The sequence below is a fragment of the Epinephelus moara genome, chromosome 24 (assembly GCF_006386435.1).
Source record: "Epinephelus moara isolate mb chromosome 24, YSFRI_EMoa_1.0, whole genome shotgun sequence".
NCBI classification, from domain to species: Eukaryota; Metazoa; Chordata; class Actinopteri; order Perciformes; family Serranidae; genus Epinephelus; species Epinephelus moara.
In genome coordinates this window covers 50,822,437-50,843,695 of record NC_065529.1, presented here as the reverse complement: position 1 = coordinate 50,843,695, position 21,259 = coordinate 50,822,437, and the positions used below count along the sequence as shown (strand labels likewise).

At 43.6% G+C, this 21,259-nt stretch overlaps 1 protein-coding gene across 2 annotated transcripts in view; it reads right to left on the bottom strand.

The window, feature by feature from the left end:
* dag1 (dystroglycan 1) overlaps positions 1-19,342 on the bottom strand; it is a 67,748-nt gene extending 48,406 nt beyond the window's left edge. The window contains exon 1 of one of the 2 annotated variants that reach the window (XM_050037661.1): positions 18,794-19,342. The gene's annotated coding sequence lies outside the window, so the exon portion shown is untranslated. Of the gene's footprint in view, positions 1-12,899; positions 13,002-18,793 lie in introns of those variants that run through there. The other variant, XM_050037662.1, reaches the window with a different exon arrangement.
* Between the last annotated feature and the right edge of the window lie 1,917 nt (positions 19,343-21,259).

The window sequence follows — 21,259 nt, the reverse complement described above, 5'->3', positions numbered from 1 at the left end:
CGATAAAACCACATCTCACCGTTTGTGGGTCGTAGCAGCTAACAGAGAGACAGGTGGAGATGTGTGTTTGGATACCAGCAGGCAAAACCTTTGTTTTCATTTCCAAAACACTGACGGAGGTCTAATTTATTCATCTCTCCTTCGTCCTCCTGATCTAACAGCAGGGGCACGTTCATCCCCGACAACATGTAGCAAGATGTGTTTAAACCGAAGTGTGTACTGGACCAAAGACACATCTCACAAAGGAGCAAACAAACAAGTCCAAACACCAAGCAGCTCCCGTTAAGAAGCTTTTTAATGCAGGGTGACGTTTCGAGCTTAAGGCTGCGTTCACACCTGCCCTGTTTGGTTCAGTTCAATCAAAGGAGCTCTGGTGCGGTTGGTTTGTGGTGAGAAGGTGTTCCGACCTGGATGTGAAGCAACTGCAGTCACATGACACATTGTTTGGGTTAAACATGAGCATGTTACAGTCCTGGAGGATTATTAATGTGCACCTCCTCCTGTACTGCCTTAATATGCACATTCAGCACATCCAATGCATCAAAACATTGTTTTCTAGTTGGAGCCGCGCCTCGTTTTCAAACTGTATGGTTTGACTAAAATGAACAATGACAGCAATATAGTCCACGATGAGCAGCGCTAAAATCAACCTGCGTAGTTGTCCCTCCATTGTGACATTAGAAAGTGTCACATTTATCTTGCAAGTGTACTCTTCTTCAACGTTTGCTTTACTTCCTGGATTTTTCCCACATGGAAATTCTGACCAATCAAGAGCAGCTTTCTCACACAAGGCATTTGATCTGGTCCTCTTGTAAATGCTGCCGTGAGAACACCAACCAACTCTAGGCAATGATACAACTTTGGTATTAAAAATAGCTCATATAAAGGGTAGATTCTCCGTCCAATGACATTTTCGTTCTTCAATATAATACCTTGACACTGGTACGTCACTGCAGCCCTACCACACACACGTCCAAACAGAAGCAGGAGAAACTGAAGCTGCTCTGGGAAACATACATTAGCATACACAGATACAGACGTGAGAGCTTTAGAATTCAATAACTTTTTTCGATCTCTGGTTTCTTTGACCCAGGACGAAACTGAAGTCTCAGCAGCTGCTGAGAGGAAACTCTGGCTTTAAGTTTGGACTCCACCTCCGTTAAAAGTGTCGGCTGCAGCCTGTGGTGCAAATAAAGAGTTCTATAAAGTTATTTTTACAGCTGTCTAATAATAAACTTCAGATGATTGTTATTTGTGATAAACAGCTTTAAACTCTGGAAACAAACGGACCCAGTGAGATGTGAGGCTGCTGGAGTTTTAACAGCAGGGATCTGGGTGTGAGCTCCGTCTGCATCACAGTCCATTTGCCCTTGAAGATCATTGCTCTATTAAACTGTGATGCTCTGTGAAGCAGCAACTATGTAAACAATACGACCCGACCCTGCCTCCGAGGGGCGGAGCTGCAGACGGAGGTCACACCGGACACTCGGAGGACATTCAGGGACACTAAGCTGCTCTGTTGCTCCATTTCTCTGACTTTTATTCACCTGTCTTCCTCCACACAGCTTCCTACCCCTCCTCCTCCTCCTCCTCCTCTAACTGTGCTCATTTTCTCTGTTGCAATCACTCCCTCGCTTTCTGTTAACCCCGTTTCTCTCTATCTCCCCCTCCTCCCCTCTTTCTCCCGCTCTCTGCGTATTTCTGCAGTCTCCAGTCCTATCAATCAAGACATCCCATTACTACTTCCCCTGTCACAGCCAAATTCCTCCTCTGTCCCCGCAGCCTGCATACATACACAAACACACACACACACACACACACACACACACACTCACACACACATAATCTCGGAGCCACGGCGTCTCCAGGACGTGAATCATCAGAGCGCATTGGCAGACGACAGCTCTCGTCCCTTTGAATGACTGCCCTTCATAAAAGATAGATTGATGGATGAATGGGTGGGGTGAATAAATGGCTTGATGGGTGGATGAGAGTGTGGATGGATGGGTGGGTGGATGAATAGGGGATAAATGGGTGGGTGAATAACTGGATGAATGGGTGACTCATGACATCCTGATCCGTTACACAAATCTGCAAATAGGCTTGGAGATGAGCATTCATGCCCCGTGACACATTTCCCCGAGTGTTTAGTTCCTGGTGCATCAACTGTAGCGGGTGGAGTAGCACTTTAACCGAGTGTGGAGAAGTTTGAGGATTTATTGCAGCCTGCAGGGAGACCCTGATGGTTGCTGGGAGGACCATACGTCCACAGCTAAGTTTGTTTTATGAGTTCAAACATCGCAGGAGCTGATTTTTCAGAGTCCCTCTGCTGATTCATCCGTCAGTTCGTTTCATTGATTTGGGAAATACAAAAGTACATTATCAAAGGATCGATGGACACACAGCAGAGTTATTTCAGTGCTTCGAGTGGTGAAACGATTAGCCTGGTCGATATTATTGATAACTGATAAATCTTTAAAGAAATCTATAAAGAAAAGAATCCTAAAGTTTCACTGCAGCTCTCAGCGACTCTGATGGAGGAGCTGCTGCTTTTATGTGTTTATATAATGTTTTAGTTTTGGACAGAACACACTGAGGATATCAGCGAGGGCTCTGGGACGTGGTGATCGGTGCAGGGGTGGAATGTAAAGCCCAGCTCAGACCAAAGATTCACAACGAGATGAAACCGCTTTAGAATGTTGCAGAGAAAAGTGTCATCAGTGTGAACTGGCCGGTCTGAGCACGACTCAAGCTGGCTGATGATGTCACCTGACACTCAGCTGGTCAAATGGCCGGCGGCTGGTTTTAAAGCACGTCACCTGTTTCAACAGCCAATCAGCTTGTAGTGAAGTCTGCAGCAGGTGCTCCGTCCCCGCCGAGCCCGCTGTTTCTGTCCTCATTGTTTTCCCAACTTGTGGACATTTTCTGCTGCTTTGTCTTTAAGTTAGCCGCTAACTGCTACTACTTAAATCTCCCATGGTGGGCTGCACACACAACACACCATCAAAACCTCACACCCATGATCCTGTCCTACTTCAGCGCCATTACCATCTCCCGTGGCGACTTACAGACGACACAACTCTGTCCCCCTATTCAGTGATCGTACCGTATATACACAGCACTGTGAGGCCGAATAATGATGCGATATTCCTGCCCTGAACAGGCAGTGTAAAAGAGGCTCTGGACACCTTTTGCTACCTTTTTATAAAGCCCTGACCTCACCTGAGCTCTGTAGAGGTAACCGCCCAGAAACACCCTGAACACAGAAAATATGACACACAGACAGAGGGCGGATTAATGAGGATTAATCAGGAAAATAATCAGCAGGTTATCGATGATGAAACTTTGTCGCAGCCCTAAAACCAACTGTTCTCATCCTAATTATGTGAACTGTGTGTTCAGTAAAGTGCCTTCAGATAAAAAACAAAAGCACTACATTTTTTAGTAGCAGGAAACTAAATTTAACTCCGTCTCTTCAGTCTTGTGCTTCCTGCCGTCGCTGGAATGTGTCACTATTTGCAAAACCTACTGACTTGCCCAAACTTGTAGAATTTGTGTAACCTGAAGCCTTCAGACCTGCTTGTGTCAAATGATGCAGTGTGTGTGTGTGTGTGTGTGTGTGTGTGTGTGTGTGTGTGTGTGTGTGTTGTGTGTGTGTGTGTGTGTGTGTGTGTGTGTGCTGACCTGCACCGCCTCATGTACATATATGACCCTGCCTGTGAGAGTGTGTGTGTTTGACTACATGCCAGGAACAATGTCATCCATTGAGAATCTACACACACACACACACACACACACACACACACACACACACACACACACACACAGTGGGCCTGTGTGAAGTCGACCTGGTGGTGTTTGACTGTGAGATTTAACATGTCAGTTCCTCTCAAGTCATTTCCTTGGCCTGCTGTATTTGTCTCCCACTGATGCTTTAAAAGCTGTCGGCCAGGTGGAAGGGCCAAGCTGTTTGTCTGAGTCAACACACACACACACACACACACACACACACACACACACACACACACACACACACACACACACTCAGATAGAAAGAGACAGATGAAAGACTGTCCTTTTAAAATAGCGACAAATATGTGAAAACGGAGGTTCGTCTCTTCCGCTTCTCTGAGTTACTCTGCAGTTATCAATTTTTAATAAAAAGGCTTGCAAATAGTCTCAAAGCACTAACACCATGTGTCAGATAAGATTTTTCCTCCTCTCTTTTATGCTCTTGGTGTTAACTCTGTGCGCCAGATAAGCCAAAACAAGCACTCAGCATTTCATTTGAATGTGTTTCACTATCTGAGGCATCTGCAGTCCTCACGCCAAGAAAGTAAAACCAAATGTTATTCCAATATTTGTGAATGTCTGCACTTTCATCTGGGCCTGACTGAACATAACTACTTACAAAAGGACTTTTTAAAAAAGGACTCCACCGCCCCCATTCAGCCCAGCTAACCAGACGCGTCTCCATGGTTACAGCACCAGTAGGCTCTGACATTCTGTGGCTGCGTTGGCTGTTTGTGGTGAAGCAGAATTCCTTCATGGATGACCGAGCAACACGCCTCTACATGTGGGTCTGTTTCCAGTGCTTACAGAGAACAAATTCAGCATCATTATGAGGCTAAGTGAGAATGGAAAGTCTGCACTCAGCATGCGTCGAGATCCAAGGATCAGACTGGAGGTAAAACACCAGGATTACTTTTGTTTTACAGCACTGAGGAATCAATACAATGGGGAAAATACTGTGTCGATAATACCAGAAAAAAGCAGCTACAAACAATAACATGTTCAGTATCCAGGAAAATGTTGGTTAATGTGTGGTTTATTTAGGCACAAAAAACACACACAAAGATCATGTTTTGGCTTTACATATAGTTTTGGTGGCACAATCTCATCAGGAAACGCAGCAATGTCTCCAAACACTTTTCGTAGCATTATCCCGGCCAGAGAAGCAGCAATGTCTCAGTAAATGTCTGGTTAGAAACAAATGCTTTTTGTGACACTATTCTGGCAGGAAACATGGCGATATTTGGGCAAATAAACACCTGCATTTGTGGCACTACCCTGGCAACTAACATAGCGATGTCTCCGTAAAAACCAACCTCTTTTGTGGCAATATAGCGGCAGGAAACGCAGCAATGTCTCGTTAAAGTGTTGTTTGCTGGCCTAAAAAAGTGGACTGCAGCCTGGTGGAATCCCTTCATGTTTGATTAGATAAACCCAAATGGTTTTTCATTCAGGAACATTGAGTCGAGCAACCCCCCCCCCCCCCCCGACACACACACTTCATGTTTCATCTCAGCCTGCTGAGACTATCTCAGATCATGAGGCCACATCTTGATGCTGAAATCTCATTGAGTGTTAAACATTTCACAGCATGTGGCCGCTGCTTCGGTGGTGAAGTCGAATCACAATTAGGTCTTCTGACAGCGTTAAGGGTTCTGGCGTGGCGGTGGAATTCCTCCATGGTTGACCGGGCAACTCAGAGCGCCATTTGGCTCCATGTCCAGAAGGCTAACCAGCCAAAACAAGGGGGCTAATATAACTGTCCACTGATAAGCAGTTAATGCCCCAGAACTAATGACTGCACTGCCACCCCGTCTTTGCTCTCCCAAATCAGTGCTGTGGCACGCTCACACGCACAAACACACATATACACACATATATACACACTCTGAGTTATATGTGCTGTAACCGGACAACAGAGAAAAGGTTTGAGGAATGAGGAGCAAGAAGTAGAAACAGGAATTCTGGGAAGTCAGTGGACGTTTTGTAGATTTAAATTTAAAGAGGAAAAAGTTTTAAACTGAAAGGGAACATTCATCAGAAGCTCACGCAATGTGTCTACAGGTATCAGACACATAAATATAATTCTTTTTAAGATCTTTTCAAAATCATATTTAACCATGTTTAAGACTATTTTTCTTATTCAAGCATCTAAGGTAAGTATACAGGTAAGTAGTATACATGTGTTCCTGTGCAGAGGTAGGTTTTATGTTGGAATATGGTTATATGGTTAAACTTTTTTCGTTGGTAGGTTTAAAGATTTGTAACACCAAAACTGTGGACTTTTGCAAAGAAAAGTTCACCTCTTAATGACCTAAGGAAATTAAAAGATGGATAAATTAAATTGGATAAAATGTTTGTGGCAATTAAGACCTCACAAATTCAAAATTTAAGACTATTTACTGACTTTAAAAGGCCTAATATTTATAAAATTGAATTTATGACAGACAATCACGTGTCTTCCTCTGCTACTGTTATATGTGGGGTCCCACAGGGGTCGACCCTAGGACCTATTTTGTTTTCACTGTATATGCTACCTCTGGGCAATCTGCCTAACCCCTCTATGGGTATCCGTTACCGTTAGTATGCTGATGACATGCAGCTTTACTTCTCAGTCAAACCTAATAATCTTAATAACCTTATCACCCGTCATGACTGCAGAGCTTCTGTTACAAACTGGATGGCTCTTCATTCTGACAAAACCGAGCTCCTTCTGATCGGCTCTGACTGTTTTACTGCAGACATCAGTAAATAAACTGACCCCGTTGCTAGCAATATCAAGACTGTCTCTAAATGTGAAACAACGATGGGAAAAAGAACTAGACGTTGAAATAACTGAGAACATGTGGCTGAATGCCCTGAAACACAGCTGACCTCCACTAACTCCTGAACCTGGAGAGACTTCTGCCAGAAAAACCTGATTCGCTTTTTCATCATAACCAAACAGAAGTCTAAACAAAATGGCACTCAGCAATCCTACTGGACCATTAGTTGACCATGCCCATGTTTTTTAGGTCTTGTTGTTCTGTTCAGACTTTCTGAAAGAAAATAGCAGCAATCATTTCAAAAACTTTGGATTTTAGTACAATGTTCACGTCCCTTTATCTTGGACACATCCCTGACAGACTAAGTTACGATGATACGTGTCTGCTAAAGATCTTGCTGGCAGCAAGTAAAAAGGCTGTTATAAAATAATGGTTCCAGAAAAACTGTCCCACTGCTGGGCTGCTCTGTGTTAATACTGGTGAACATTTCTGGAACAGGTGACCTGCTCCATACGCCTTCAATAAGAATTGGAAAATATGGTGGAGAAAATGTTCATTTAGCCATTGAGACAGATTTCACTGAGTATGGTATGTACCATGTGTGACTACTTTAAATTAGGAAAATTCTTCATGACTTTCTAAACATCCCATAACCTCGTGCTTCTCCTACTTGTACTACACTGACCAACATCTGAACTTCAGTCATGTCTTTCCAGTCGAGAAATACTGCAAGAACCAAACCAACACTATGAGCAAAAAACATCTAGAGCATACTGTACTTAATCTTTTCTCGCTTCAACTTTGCAGCTCCCTCTTCACTATTACACAGTGCTCTATAGCTCCACTGCAAATGGTACAAAATGCTGCGGGCAGGTTGCTAACAAAAGCTAGTCATCAGTCAAACATCCTCCCAGTTCTTGCCTCCCTTCATTGGCTTCCATGTAAACACAGAATTGATTTTAAAATTGTGCATATACAGCAGAGATGCTTCATCCAGTCGACTACTTCAATGATCTGATCGAGACCTCCTTTCTGTTCCCTGTTCCTGGTTTAAATCCAGAGGAGCTTTTGCAGTTGTTGCTCCCAAACTGTGGAGCAGTCGTCCTGATTTCATCAGAAGTGCTGAATCTGTGTTTTGCTTTAAGCTGCTCCTGAAAACTCATTTCTGTAGGTTGGCCTTTTTATAAAAATCTCTCTGTATGCCACGAGTAAATCTTGACTATATACTGTCTATATGTATATATGTATGTATGTATGTATGTGCATTGGTGTGCATATGTGCACTTGAATGTTTATGTGCATCGTATCTAAATGTGAAGTGCTTTATCACTGTGTGTTTCAAAAAGTGCTAAATAAATGAACACCCTGATGTGCAGAGGAAACTGTGTCAAAATATTTGATGTGAGGAGTTAAATCAATGATTAAAATGCACCCAAGCAAATATGGAAATGTTGCTGTATCTTACAGCACAAGTGTCACTGTCAGCAGTTAAATCTGTGTTTAAAGTGAGCAGCAGAGCCACAGGTTCCACCAGCGAGATGCGTGCATCATCACAAGAACAATTCCCCCACCCTCCTGAGCTCCGGCACTGAAATGGCCTCTCTATCAGTGACATACAGGCCTGAGCAGTTAGCTACACTGAGCGCTCATAATGGCCTGGCCAGCTTGCTGCACCGTCTCCCTCTGCAGCAGTACACAGCTATGTCAGCTGCAATTATACGGGAAACTGCCACGAGGAGCAACACCCTAACAGCTCCACAGCCGTATACACACATGGCAGACAGTCTGTCACACTGCCTCGCACTCAAAGCCTGAGTTAGAAAAAATAAGAAGTATTATTCCCCACACTATCCCAGCCTGGACATTTTGTGTCATTTGGCGTCTGCGGCTGCCAGAAATTTACCGATGCCACTGAGCTGCTGGATATGACTCTCCAGCATCAGCAGATCTGAGGACATGCTGATGATACAGCACATTAAACAGATATTTAGGGTGAGTGAGGGCAACTCAATCAATAACTGAAAGGCATCTTCTTATCAAACCCCACATAGGGAGGTTTATTCCTGCTGCTGGGTGGAGTAATGAGTCCCCACAAGAATACACTCCAGTTCAGCCACACGTCACACCTGTCAGCGAGCATCCGCCCAGCTGAGCTCGCTGTGGAAGAGAAAATACACGTCCATCAAGAGTGGTGGCACCATCCTCATCATGTGTACACACATGACTTCAACTGGCTCAAGCACACACTTCTGTTTTTACAGGCAATGATGTGTGTGTGAAATGATTTTGGTCACTACACTCTGTAAGAGTAAAGTTACTGAATATTTTTGTCAGATCTCTTTTCGGTGTCGTCAGTCGGCTGCACACAGACAGAATCGTTATTTGTTGAACTCAGAGGACGGTTGGGATGAAAATTAAGCTTGTTGTCTACTTATCTACGGTTAGAAAGGGGCGTCGGCTGAATCTGTGGAGCCAGCTGACGTTTGGTACAGCATTTCTAAATGCCAGCTGGCGAGATACAACTATATCACAACACTGAACGGCAGGAAACAGAGACTAATAATGACTTCACTGACCGTCTTGTGTTTGTAAGGCTGGTAACCACTTCACTGTGGTCCCGCTGCAGTGTGCTGGGTTTGATACAGCGCCACCTAATAGACATAATGCAGCAACTGAAGTTAGAAGTGAACCGCTTGTTACAACCCTTTTCCATCAAAATTAGCACATGTACACTGTTTTTAAAAAATAGGCGACAGATTTCTTTCCCATTCCCAGTGGAATTCCATTCCCCTTGTGTGTGTGCAGGTTTTTTTGGTGTCACAGACGTGCTGGAAAACAGGTTAGTAAACAGCAGGAAGCAACATGGAGGCCTGTGAACACTTAACAGTGGTTACGTCTTTTCTTATATCGCTTACTTACTGAGTCTCTCTTTCAAACTTTTTAGATCTATGTTCGAGCACAGCTTGGGCACAGATGGACGGTATTTAAGATCTGAGCTGGAGTCAATTTAGAGTCTTTTGACCTGGGCGTGTCTGCCGGTTGTAGCCTTTCCCATTACAATAAAGAGCCAGATGTTAGCAGGTGTTAGCAGGTTGGCTGCCTCACAGATCCTGTTCTGTTGTTACAATACTGCTGTCTATCCTCCAATCACACGTCCCATCACCCATTCAATGTCACTACGATGTCACTGCGATGTCAAAGAATCAGGATTCTGATTGTTGAGTTTCTTCTGATGATTTTTATTCGCAGGAAATCTGCAGTCAGAAACACATCGTGTCTGAAATAATTTCCTCTGAGCACATTCCCAGAGTTGATAAGAGCCACAATTTCAGTGACGATTATTTAAAGTTGACAGGTGTTGATTAGACTGTTGTTTGTTTGCTCACAGGATGAATACGGCTCCGGGCCTGTATCAAAACTGTTAAATTAACGCTGATGGGTGTGGGGTGGTCTTTTATAAACACTGACACACCACAAATGTTTACACTGTGACTTAAATCAACCATGACGATTTTCCAGTATGGATAAATCACCTACAAATCATCCTGTGCAAACGTAACTGCACATGAGCAGGACTGCATGGACACCTCTGATTCCATTTCCTGCTTCCTCTGATTGCAAACTTTAATCTATAATGCTGATGATTCTGCAGCAGCGACTCCCAACAGGTGAGTGAAACAGCAGCTGGAGACTCGTCTGCAGTCGAGAAAAACAATATAAGCTCTGACAGACTGACAAGATCTGCAGTGAGCACTGTAACCCAGAGGAAATGTATTAGAAGGAATTACAGCTCATGACAAGAGCTGTTGTAGATTACAATCAGAGGGAGCCTAAATGTTCAGCAAACAGTCAAAGCGAAGGTGCCGAGGCTGCACATTATGGATTAACCCCTCTGTTTGGCTCCACGTCTTCATTGGCCTCTATTTTAAACCGCACTGAAACCATGACAACAACTTCAGCTCTCTGTCCTGTACGTGCTCCAAATTTACACTTGCACACCCTCTGATTCAACCGCCCGACGTCATCAACCGAAGCCCGCTCTGTTTTTTCCTGTTGTTATCTCAGACTAAGAATAGCGGCAGTAGCCCAGGCCCACACCTTTTAAAGCCTGCGAGGCTCTTTAAACATCCCAGGACCGTTTTATTCTCTGACAAATGTGCAGTATGTGTATCGACAAGTGGTGTTTCAGCCATGGCAAGAGCATGACTCACAGCGACAGAATTGCAGATTAGACTTATCATGTGGATGATACACAAGGAGTTTCATAACAGAGGAACTCAATCCTGCTTTGGATGATATTGATTTCTGAAATAGGGAGTAGCTCAGACGTAGACAGAAGAAACACCCTCAGAGAGGGGGTGGGGGTGGAGGGAGCGTCTGGGGAATATGTTTGACTCCAATCTGCCTTTTGACGAAAATCTTGTTTGCCGAGATGAAAATGGGATAAAAACCAAAGCTGTTGTCGGGTGAAATACAAACAAAAAGTGAATTTGAACTCTTTGGGGACAAAAGAAAAACAGCCTTGTTAGCACAGTGATCGGAGGGATATTCTAAATAAATCTCCTCAGATTTGTTAACGGCCACATGTGACTTATTGAGCACATAACGGATTATGTGACTTTTAAACATCCTTTGTGATATTTATAGTTATGTGAGCACTGTGTACTCCTGGAGTTTCAGAAGTAACAAAAATTCCTTACCCACTAACAGCAGTACGATGCGCGCTGGGTGCCGTCAGTTTGAAACACAGCTGTTAACAACATAATATAAAGAGCTGAAAAGTGGATGAGTTCAACAAACCGTGGACTTTCACCCGAGAGCCCGCTGTTTGCTTCCTGTGCGTGTTTTCAGCCAAACCATGTTGTATTTTATCTAAACCTAACTTCTACATATGGACAGCCTACATTTGGCCTTTCTGAGACACTGTTACGCCCTCCACTGTTGTGTGTAGGAACTGGTGCGCTGTCCTGCTCTGATGGGTCTCTCAGGTCTCTTGTTTCCTCATTAACAGGTGTAACCCTAAATAAGAGGACTATACAACGTTCTACACTCGTGTTCTACCAACATTATAAGTTTATTTTGAAAGCAAACTGAAAACATCTAACAAGCAGAAACTAAATGTCCTGTGAAAACTTTAGTGTATTTAGCAAAGACAGAATGAATATAGCAAATGTAAATTAACACGCTGTTTCAGAACGTCAACAACAGACACAGAAGGTCTATCACGTCATATTTCAGTGTAAGAGGTCACTGACAAAGTGTTGGCTAGTTTTAGCTCCTTCACTACTGTCCATCTCTGTCCAAGCAGCACTCGAATGTTTAGCCACATCTCAACTTTAGTCTGCACAGAGTTTGAAAGAGAGACTGAATAAACAATACAGGTTGGAAAAAAATCAATACAGCACAGTATCGTAATAGATTAGTGCTGCAAGATCATATCGTCACAGTGTCATGTATAGATTTATTTATTATATATGTGACAAATCCAAATTAAACTTAAGGTAGCCTGCTAGAATAATATAATCAGTTGCGTTTCCAGTCCACTACGCTGCCAAAAAAAAAGTCTGAGGTGAGCTGAACAGACTGAAAACTTGATCTGATTAGATCAACAGATGTTGACAATGTTTTCCTTTGGGGAAATAATTTACAGTTAAAGAAAGGTAATAAATCACAATATATTTAATTGCAATACTCAGCATATCACAACATATCTAATACTGTCAAAATATTGTATCGTGATAATATCGTGTCGTGGATCCTCTGGTGAGTCCCACCCTTAATAAGTGATAGATATGATAATAAATATATAGAGTATATAAAACAAATAAAGGAAGACACCACTGTAACATGGTGCTCTACACTGCTTTACTGTTTACTGATCTGTTTTACGCCTGTTGGTGGCGTCAAATGTGACACACCAGTAAATAAAGAAACACATTAGCTACATAAAGACACCCTCATCTGCTGGGAAAGGAGTCTATCACCTATTTTTAGCGGCTGTTCCCACGTTTAATAACACGCACACGTACTCATTTTTGTGGAAAAGGGGTTTTACCGTCTCCATAAATGACAGGCAGCTGAAACTCTGCAGTCTGCGCCGAGCCTCTGTGTGTGGGTCATCTCAGGTCAGAAGTTACTCAGCACATTAAAGATTATGTAAGCTTCAAGTGGGGAAGAAAACGGCAAAGACAAAACCCAAAGCAGAGTTCCAGGGTTTCCTCGCAAAACCACAGAACAGACCCGAAGACTTTGTTTTCCTCCTCCGACACACAGCAGGCCGAACACAAAGCGCATGTTACATCTCGTGCAGCAGCTCTCAGTTCCTATTAAGCTGATCATCACCTTGAAAAGATGGCTGCCACGATGCCTTCCAGAGGTAATCCAAACCTCTTAAGGCTGGAAGAACACCTTTTTAACTGAAGACTGAGGCGCCTTTCAGAGGCGAGCTCTGCCGGGGCTGACCCGGTGAAACAGAAATACACAAACACCAGGAACTGCACAGGCAAAGTACACACAAACACACACTGTTTACTTAACCCTCAGAGGTTAGCACAGAGATTCCTTCTGTAAAAATGATAGAAAACATGAAGAAGAAACGCACAGCGTGAAAACAACTGGAGCTCTTTTCACTGCAGAGGGAGAGAGCTCCATGTGCACGGTGTTTCTCACCTCTTTGTGTTACTACAGCTCTGCTACAGTGCAGGATGATGAGGCGCCACATAAATACATCCAGTCTAATACACAAACAGATGAGTATGAGTGTGTGTGTGTGTGTGTGTGTGTGTGTGGCACAGGCTGTGTGTCCTCTGCTCCTCATCAAAAAAGACAAGATGAGGTTATTTACTGCGACTGCCTGGGACACTAATCTGTTTTTTAATCCTTTTTTTTCATCCGGGGGAAAGTCAGCTCAACATGTTTGTCCTTTTCCAGCAAGACGCAGCTTCATATTCACACACTTCTACATCTGCAGGGGGAAACACTGACGGCTCGCCATCAGCCACGCCGAGGCCATCACAGGGAGGGGAGGAGGTTATGCGACTTGCTCTGGGAGACTTTGCAAAGCTTACCACAGAGCCAACTCATGCATAGACACACACACACACACACCCAAACTCATCCTCGCTCATAAAACAAGAAATATCAGTATACACGAGACACACACCTGAGGGACTGTTCTTTATTTATCAGAGGGCGGGTGGAGACTATGAATATTGTTCCTTGATCCCTCCTAAATGACGGGGAATGCACAACCCATCCAGTTAGTTTTTAAAAACGTACCCTTTGATGTTTGAGACGTAAAAGTTGACGACAAAATCCTGGAGTTGAAAAAGCCTCTGGTTTTCACTCATAGTTAATGCTAACAGTTCATTTTGGCCAAATTTGAAATGTAGAATAAATCGATTTGATGAAATGTCACTATTTTAATCTCAGATTTGGTTATGTTTTTCTTTTTAATGGGAGCGTTCATCCCGTGTAATGTGTTCAAGGACCCTCGGATACTTAAATATACAACAACAGTTTGTGTTTTTACAGTTTCTGGCCGAGACAAATGGGCGATTTTTAACAAAAACATGCCTGTTTTGTTTTCAAAAAATCCGAAAAATAAATACAAACCTCAGCAAGGTTGTTTGCCCCTCCCCTAAATAAATAAAGAACATAAGTCCGTCCTCAGTGCCTAGAAAATTATTCAACATGCCTCCTTCTTTCTGCACCACTCCCCCCCCCCCCCCCTCTCATAAATAAGGAACAGTCCCTAAGTGAACAAACTAACAGCACGGTGCAGAAACAAACACACACGCACCATCATCATCAGTGGAGGCGGTTCCTGCTGCTCTGAGGGAAACAAACACTGTTCTCTGTGTCGAGGATTAAAGACAGCTTGTCTACAAAATACACCAGTCCTATCAACATGACGCCTGTTTACACACACACACACACACACACACACATACACATATAAGAGCAAGTGTGTTCAGCTGTCGGCCTGGCTCATTTACGTCACTAAGGAGTGAAAAGAGTAAAGCAGAATAGAGATGATGAAGGGGTGATGAAGTGAGGAGGTATTAATGTGTGTCCATGGGGGTGGCAGGAGAATAGGTGGACCTTCAGGCCTCCTCTGTAGGCCTCAGCCAGAGAATAATGACACCCATGGGACCACTCCCAACCCTCCAAATTGCCCATTACTGAACAGTCGAGTCCTTTAATTTATTTAGGGGCCTGTGGGATGGAGCGGCCAAGCGTTTCTCAACGATCGAATGACATTAAAACAGAAATAGCCGAAACATGTCATTGGAAACAACGCGTTTAAAACGTGGGGAATTTCACTTGTGCGCCTGCTGCTGCTGCTGCTGCTGCTGCTGCTGCTGCACACACTCTGCAAATCACACTCAGGATCGCAGCCAGGCATGAACTGAAACGCTACCAGGACCTCAAAGGTCAGGCTGCAACAGCCAACTGACGGAAAAAGAGAAACACCTTTGTAGTCAGGCCAGACCTGAAGCCTCGGCCTCCCTGATGGAGGAGAAAATAACTTTCACTCAAAAAAAATCTAAACTGGTTCCAGTAAAACAATCAGGAGGACACCAGAGACGGTGCTGGAAATCCCAAACAGCACAACAAACACATTCATTAGACGTGTCACGGAGCTCCTGAGGTTCACAGTCAGAAAATGTAACTACATGTCATTTATATCAGCTGGGTGACGTCAGGTCATCTGGTGATCACCAAATAAACACCTTTGCTTTCACATCTTGTTGTGTATCTGCTGTATCTTCATAAAGAAAATATGTTTCCAAGTTCAACACTTTGGAAACTTTGGACCTTCAAACACACCGAGAACCCCGACCTCACTCCCATGATGTGTTCAGGTAAAATGGGACAGCTGAGACAGTCGTGTTTGTCTGTACTTTTAAAAGATTAAACCAATGTATCAGTTTAATAATGAATTAAATCAATAATGTAACCAAACTATTCATTAATAAAGATCATCCATTTTTTCCGCCATGCGTTCCCAGTCCTTTGCTTCCTGTTTCCTCAGTGCCATACTGTCGACAATCAACAAACATGTGTGTCACAACTATGACTACGTCTGGACTGCTGTGGCTGGCATGGACTCACTGCATCAACTTAAATATTTTTAAGTGACAAAAATACTGAAAATGTGTGTCATATGACAGGGTGGCACACAACACCATGTGTCATGATCTGATAGCACCTGGTAGCCTAAAAACATTTTGGGTTCACATCAGAAAATTGTCCAATTTTCCCTGTGTGCTTGAAGCACTCGCTTAAAAACTCTTTCCCGTAAAAATTAAAGTGAATTGTGAAAATATTTTGATTATAAGTGAAACAGTTAAAAAACTACAACATCCTACAGCCATCTTGTTTTTATACTCGGCTGTTTCAGCTGGACTTATGACCGACACAGAAAATCATCATGTCACATGGAAACATCTGGGACCAGTGAGGTTTTAATCTCCGCTCTGCAGTGTAACAAGGGACTGATCTTTATTATCAGAGGAGGGCAGGGTTGGAGTGTGACTTGTTTTTTTACCCTCACTGAAGCTACAAATATTTTCCCTTGAGCCTCTGAGTGACTGAGTGTAAATGCACGACCGTAACTACACCATAAATGACCATTTATAAAACTCACTCTTTGAAAGTTAAAAGATGAAAATGAAATTCTTGATGTATACGCTGGTTAGTTCACGCAAATTATTCATCTTAGGCCAAATTTTAAATAAGACTTAAAGACTAAACTGATTTTGGTGAAATTACCTTTTAAAGCTCAGTTTTTTTTTACATTGTTTTATTTTGATGCAGTCGTTGCACACGATGGATCCAAGGACCGTAGGATATTTGAAAATCCAACAATATTTTTTGTTTTTTACCAGTTTTCACAGTTTCTGGACGTGAGGAAAAGTGTTAATTTTGTCAGTGACAGGTATTATTTTTTGTATTATATAAACTTCTAATATTACAAATACAAATAATATATTCAGTCGCTTTTTCAGTCCACTACATACATTTCACTGCCACAAAAAAAAATGTCTGAGGTGAGACGGACAGACTGAAAACTTTATTAGATAAAACAGATGTTGACAAATTTTTCCTTTCTGGACATAATTTACAGTTTAAAAGGGAAAAAAGGTAATAAATCACAATATATTTTATTGCAATATTCAGCATATCACAACATATTTAAAATCTCAATAATACTGTATTGTGACTAAAGTATCGTGATACTGTTGATCACTGTCTGTTCATGACTTATTGTTTGTCTCTATATTGTAGGTTTTTTCTACTTTATTTTATATCACTATTTATTTTTAATGTACAAAATAAATAAATCAAATCAAAACAAATCCTCTGGTGATTCCCACCCCGAGTTATTTTGGCAATTTTAAAAGAAAACATGCCTTAAAATCAGCAGTACGGGGGCGCCCTCGAGCTCGCCAGGTAGGCTGAGGCCTTAGCGGTGGCTTGGCTTTGTGGCCTTTTGTGGCGTGCCGTTACTACTGTGTCCCCTATTTCCTGTCACTCCTCAGCTGTTCTAAAACAAAGCAAAACCCTTTTTTTAAATAATCTTTAAAAAATAAATAAATAATCGACACAGAAACATTTAAACCAGAGAAAAAAATAAAATTGAAGAAGTTGAAAAAGCCTCATGTTTTCACTCCTGTCGTGCTAAAAGTTTATTTTTGGCCAAATTTTAAATGTAGAATAAAGTGATTTTTATGAAATATTTTAAGCTCAGATTTGGTTCACATCCCACATGATGTGTTCAAGGACTGTCGGATATTTGAAAATCCAACAATAATTTCTGTTTAATAAATGTTGTACTTTGGGTGATTTTTTTTTTTTTTTAAAGAAAACATGTCTGATTTCTTAAAAAAAAAGTCTGAAAAATAAATACAAATTATGGCCCTTTACAGCTGAAGGCCCCTCCCCTGCCCAGTGTATCCAGAATTATCTGACACGCCTCCTCCTTTGTGCACCTCCTCCCCTCATAAGTAACGAACAGTCCCTAACATGTTTAGCTGCTGATATTTAAAGAGCCCAAAATGTGAAACCCTACTTGTCCCATTTTACCTGATGTCCCACCTGACGCGCTGTGGACACCACTGAGGACCATAAACACACCGTAGCCTACTTGTGGTCTCATAATATTTCTGTCCCCTGTACACACACACACACACACACACACACACACACACACACACACATATATTCTTTTTGTCTCGTCCCTCGGTCAGAGGAGACAGACCCAGACCGCGGCAGGCTGTCAAACGTCTCCATGGCAAAGCATACGTGCGCGGAATCACGACGAGGAGGGCGAACACATCCTCCGGTGCGCGCACACTTCACCTCCACACAGCTCCGCGTTATTACCGGAGCCGGTGTCTGTTAGTGGACGTGTTTGGAGCTCATTACAGGAGCTCATAACGAGCTGTGTGTCCATGTCCGCCGACACGTTTCACACATCTGACACACACAACTTAACTAGCCTTGTGGCGCACGGGAGCACGCGCACAGGCTCGCATGCGCGGGAGATGATAGAGGAACAGTAGCAGGAACAATGAGGTCACTGGGCTCAGTTTGGGTGCACGGACCTCTCCTGGAAGTCTCGAGGGACTGTCCCTTCACAGGACGCCAAAAATAACCCGCGAGACGGAGCGTGTGAACACGGTGCACATGATAGAGAGCCCCCCTGTGTGTGTGTGTGTGTGTGTGTGTGTGTCTCTTGGACCACAGCCTGTCCTGGCCTGGCTTTAAAATGCACCTGTTCGGTTTGAAGCCAGAGGAATGAGCCTGCCGGGCTGCAGGCGGCTTCAGCTGTCCGAGCACCGGGCACGGGAGGCGGGTAGGAGGCAAGGGAAGGAGGTGAGGGAAGGAGGGGTGGAGAGCGGTAGCTGGGATAAGGAGCAGGGCAGCTAATAACACAGCGATTGCCTAAAAATATCCTCGACCACAGAGCTGCTGCTGCTGCAGCCCAAACCCCGCCGAGCGGACCCGGATGTGTTATCAAACGCACCCAATTTCACGCTGCTCCGAGTGTGCACGATCACACCTCGACACAAAGCAACACAAGACACCGGAGAGATCCGCTCACATATGTCTCCTGTCCCCTCCGCCGGTATCCGCTCCATGTCTCCGAGTTTCCAGCAACACAGAGGAAGAAATGTGCGAGACACACTGAGCAGTGAGACAGAGACAAGAGAGAGACACAAACTGACCGTCAAATCTCCTCCAGCTTTATATCCCTTGGTGTAATTCAGCCTAAATCCTCCTCTTCTTCTTCTTCTTCCTCTGCTGCTGCTCCCTCCGTGCGGCGGAGCAGGAGGCTGGTGGCGGAGGTGGCGACAGGAGCTGGGTTTCCTCCTTCCTCTCCGCACACAGCCGAGCGGACAAATATAGGCTGTGCTCGGTGTCGGATCTCCGGCTGGCGGCAGGCTGTCTCCTCGGGCTGCTCCAAAGTTACTGATTCAGAAGTGCAGTAGAAAAAGCTCCAGATGGAGCAGCGCCCGGAGTTGGGATTAAACCACCAGCAGAAATCCTGAAGTTGAACAGGAAAAATGTGACGCGTAAAAAACAGACAGAAATGTTGTCTCGAGTGGTGACAGCAATAAAAATCAAATATCAATCACATCAGTGTGTGCAGCGGTGACACCGGACGAGTACAGCGGGGCTATAGAGGCTGCACCCCGGCTGGAGAGAGGCGGCTCAACACGTCCCTCACTCCCGAGGTCCTCCACACAAATGTCCGCTGCCGAGCCTGAAGGATGAATTTCCACCCGGAGGAGGAGGAGTGGAGAGGGAGAGTGGGAGGGAGGGAGAGGGAGGGAGGAGGGCAGTGGCTCGCATTCTCTGAATTACTCCTCCCCCAAACTGCCCCCCCTCTCCCTTTTCTTTTTTGAATCCTTCCTCCTCTCTCCCATTCACTATATTTGCTCTCCTGTCTCCCACATTCTCCTTTTATTCCTCTCCTCTTTGTCTCCTTCCTTTTTCATTCACTCTGCCCCCCCGCCCCGCCTGTTTGTGCCTCTGAAGGCATGCGCCCTAATCATGAGCAAATAAATCAATATGTTTACTCAACACCTCCTCAGATGGAATTATGATGATGACATTGATCCGGGAGGTGAATGATCATCCTGCAGCTTTCTTTTTTATCAATATCCTGAGCATTGCAGTGAAGTGGTGAAGTGTCACGGGCTCTGTTGTTCATGGACACGGTGAAATACACTAAATAAAAACAATCTCATCAGGGCAACAACTAAAGTTAGATTCAGTCAATGCAGTCAGCAGGATAAATGTTAGCATTGTACCATAGACTGTACAAAATAATGGGCGTAGCTACTGTGACATCACCCAGCCTCAAGTTCAGAATTTCGGCCGTCGCCATCTTGTTTTTTTGGAGCCAGAAGTGACCATATTGAGACAAGAGGGTGGAGCTTTGGAGAAACGACAAATTCTTATAGAACTGTTAGTATGATGTTCTACGAATTAGCGTCCTACGAATGACTTTATGTTGTTAGCGTACAGTTATGTTATTAACGTAAAGTTACAGTAGTGCTACTGTGACGTCACTCGTTGGTTTGTGGACTCCCGTTTTGAAGCCTCGAGTTCGGCATTTTGTTTTTTTGGAGCCAGAAGTGACCATATTTGGGCGGGAGGGTGGAGCTGTAGAGGAGCAACAAATTCTAGTCGAACTGTTCATATGATATTCTACGAATTAGCGTCCTACGAATGACGTTACGTTGCTAACGTACAGTTATGTTATTAACGTATAGTTGCAGTGGTGCTACTGTGACGTCACCCATCGGTTTGTGGACTCACGTTTTGAAGCCTCGAGGTCGGCATTTTGTTTTTTTGGAGCCAGAAGTGACCATATTTGGGCGGGAGGGTGGAGCTGTGGAGGAGCGACAAATTCTAGTAGAAGGGTTCTTATGATATCCTACAAATCAGCATCCCACGAATAACATTACATCCTTAATGTACAGTTACGTAATTAACGTAAATTTACGGAGGTTAGGTTTAGGAAAAGAAACACAGTGAGGACGTTTCTTAAATGACTCAACGTTCACGTGGTTCCGAACACTGGCCTCCTGGGGAAAGTCCCGGGGTAAAGTTTCCATTAGCCTATTGATCATGTGATCGCAGCCTTTCAAAATACCTGGGATATGTACGAATTCGGGTCGTAATAGTATGATATTAGCAGTAGTGAAATACACTAAATAACAACAATCTCATCAGTGCAACAACTAAAGTTAGATTCAGTCAGCGCAGTCAGCAGGATAAATGTTAGCATTGTACCATAGACTGTAAAAATAATGGATGTAGCTATCCACCTTATTTTCAAACACGGAAGTAAATAGTGATCAACTTCAGTGTTTTTGTGCGTGACTTCCGGTCAGCCGCTTTCCCTCATGCTTTCCCTTACTGGAGCTAATGGTGCAAGCTAATTTTTTTCAGTTTTCAGCTGTTTATGCTAGTCAGTCAGTTAGTCAGTTAGTATGTGTATTTTATATAGATAACTGTGCCCACCTTTCCGTTATCCGGTAATTGCCGGTAAAAATAATTCCCTCTAAACGCGAATAAATTGCACGTCAATCAAAAACTATGAACCAAAAAAGCACAATCTATCCCGAGTGAGACAAACTGCTTGATGTGTACCAGCAGAGAACCTGCAGAACTGAATCAGC